The sequence below is a fragment of the Lipotes vexillifer genome, unplaced genomic scaffold (assembly GCF_000442215.2).
Source record: "Lipotes vexillifer unplaced genomic scaffold, Lipotes_vexillifer_v1.1 scaffold2328, whole genome shotgun sequence".
Classification (NCBI taxonomy): domain Eukaryota; kingdom Metazoa; phylum Chordata; class Mammalia; order Artiodactyla; family Lipotidae; genus Lipotes; species Lipotes vexillifer.
Window position 1 is genome coordinate 65,543 of NW_006775234.1, and position 3,146 is coordinate 68,688.

Sequence of the window (3,146 nt, forward strand, 5' to 3'; positions counted from 1 at the left end):
GTATTCAGTTTACAACATTATGCTGGTATCGAAGACTTGATAGGAAAAAAAGAAAAAAAAAGAATAGTAACTTTACTGATTTGTAGCTATTTTGATCTACCTACCTCCACTTTTCCCTGTACTCCTTAGTATAGTTCCACATACTCTATTTTTATCTAATCAAAAACTTGCAAGAACTTGCAGTTACCTCTGGAATAAAGCGTAGTTATCATCACAGCATTCAAAGATATTTACCATCTGGGCACAAAATAATTTTCCAAATATCTATTTCTGTACTTCTCTGTATATATCCTATATCCAGCTAGAGAAAAACACCCATTATTACCCGCATCATCCCTAAATTTCTTGACTTCAGATTGGCTCCTGCCCTTCTGAACCAAAACTCCCTCTCTTTCAGTCAGTCCCAAGGCTGCGAATGCAGAGGAAACACGTGAGGGGGACCTGCGAAGATGCTGTCCCTGCACGTCGCAGCGGCTGTGGCCCGCGTCCTCCCCAGGCAGGCCGGGATGGCCTCCAAAAATGCTTTGGGATCATCCTTCATTGCTGCAAGGAATCTCCATGCCTCTAAATCTCGTCTTCGGAAGACTGGCACTGCTGAAGTGTCCTCTGTTATTGTTGGTGACACCTCTGTTGACCTTGAAGAGACTGTGCATGCTTTTAAGTATTGGTGATGGTATTGTCCATGTACATGGGCTGAGAAATGTTCAAACAGAAGAACTCGTAGCGTTTTCTTCAGGTTTAAAGGGTATGTCTCTGAACTTGGACCCTGACCATGTTGGTGTTGTCGTGTTTGGAAATGATAAACTAATTGAGGAAGGAGATATTGTGACCAGAACTGGGGCTATTGTGGATGTTCCAGTCAGCAAGGAACTTTCGGGTCGTGTAGCAGATGCCCTTGGTTATACCACTGATGGAAAGGGTCCAGTTGGTTCCAAGATCCAAAGGCGAGTTAGCCGGAAAGCCCCGATCTCTGTGCGGGAACTAATGTAGACTGGCATTAAGGCTGCGGACAGCTGGTGCCAATTGGTCGTGGTTAGCGTGAGCTGATTATTGGTGTCTGACAGATTGGCAAAACATCAATTGCTATTGACACAATCATTCACCAGAAGTGGTTCAATGACGGATCTGATGGAAAGAAGAAACTATCTACGTTGCTATTGGTCAGAAGAGCCATTGTTGCTCGCTTGGTGAGGAGACTTACGGATGCAGATGCCATGAAGTACGCTATTGTAGTTTCAGCTACTGCCTCGGGTGCTGCCCCACTTCAGTGCCTGCCTCCTTATTCTGGATGTTCTATGGGAGAATATTTTAGGGATAATGGCAAACATGCTTTGATTATCTATGATGAGTTATCTAAATAGGCTGTTGCTTATTGTCAGACGTCTCTGCTGCTCCGCTGACCCCCTGGTCATGAAGCCTGTCCTGGTGATGTGTTCTTCCTACACTCCTGACTGCTAGAGAGAGCAGACAAAGTGAACGATTCTTTTGGCGGTGGCTCCTTGACTGCTTTACCAGTCATAGAAAGACAATCTGGTGTTGTGTCTGCTTACATTCCAACGAATGTCATTTCCATCATTGATGGACAGATCTTCTTGGAAACTGAATTGCTCTACAAAGGTATCCATCCTTCCATTAACGTTGGTTTGTCTGTATCCTGTGTCAGATCTGCTGTGCAAACCAGGGCCATGAAACATGTGGCAGTACCGTGAAACTGGGATTGGCTCAGTATCGTGAGGTTGCTGCTTTTGCCCAATTTGGTTCTCACCTCGATGCTGCCACTCAACAACCCTTGAGTCGTGGTGTGCATCTGACCGAGTTGCTGAAGCAAGAACGGTATTGTCCCATGGCTATATATATACATATATATAATTTTTTTAACAAAAATCAACAGTATTTATATACACTTGTAATGGACAATTTGAAAATAAAATTAAGAAAATGATTCTACTTAACAATATCATCAAAAAGAATAAAACATGTAGAAATAGATTTAACAAAAGAAGTTCAAGACCTGTACATGAATCCCATGGCTATTGAAGAGCAAGTGTCTGTTATCTATGCAGATGTCAGGGGTATCTTGATAAGCTGGAGCCCAGCAAGATCACAAAGTTCGAGAATGCTTTCTTGTTTCATGTTATCAGCCAACACCAAACCCTGTTGGGCAAAATCTGGGCTGATGGCAAGATCTCAGAAGAGTCGGATGTAAAGCTGAAAGAGATTGTAACAAAATTCTTGGCTGGATTTGAAGTTTAAACACCTATGGATTCACACCAAATGCCACTTTAGTTGTGTCATCGTTTCTTCTAGTTGCATTTGTAAAAGGATTACTCCATTACTGCAGATGTACCGTAATCACGTTAAGCTAAAGGTTCCATATTGGGAAAAAAAATTCCTTCTCTTCTTTCTATTCTCCATGTTGAATTTTCACTTTTCTTTCAAAATCAATTCAATTATTAGCTTTTTTATAAACCGTAATAGGTGAAAGAACATGATGTTTGAAATAAGACAACTGTTTGGAGTTTTACATACCTCATTTCTTAGCTAAGATGATCAGGACTAAAAACTGATTTAAAAAAATCTTATCAGTAAAGTAAGTCTAACATTTGTCTTTTCTTACAAAGTGTTTTGTGCATCAATAAGAAAATGCACACTGAACAAGTCTCTGGAATAGGTATGTAATATATATGAATCCCCTCATCTGGAAGAACTACCTTTATCCTGATGCCATTCATAGAAGATAATTAATGCTTCCTCTTTACCTCATACTCCAGATGCCCTTTTTATTTTAATAAATATATATGTGTATTTTATTTCCTCTACAAAACGGAGTTTAATACACTATACCATCTGAATCATATTCCAAAGAGTACCCAAAATAATGCTCTGTACATAAGAGGTTCTCCGTAAATGTATTGACTGGAAGTGTATTGATCCTTACCATGGTTATTTAAGAATGATTTTGTTCAAAATGTATATTAATAATTTAGTTAGCTTTAATTTATTTTAAACATATTTAAATTTAATATAAGATGTGAAAACAAAATTACGTTAAGAAGTAATTGCTATAGAGTAGAATTTATTTTAGCCAGAATAATAGGATATGTCACACATAACGAAGGGCAACTGAAACAACACTAGCTTATATG

At 39.3% G+C, this 3,146-nt stretch overlaps 1 pseudogene; it reads left to right on the plus strand.

Annotated features, from left to right (window-relative positions):
* Nucleotides 1-449: 449 nt before the first annotated feature.
* LOC103086782 (ATP synthase subunit alpha, mitochondrial pseudogene) lies at nucleotides 450-2,253 on the plus strand (annotated as a pseudogene).
* Nucleotides 2,254-3,146: the final 893 nt, after the last annotated feature.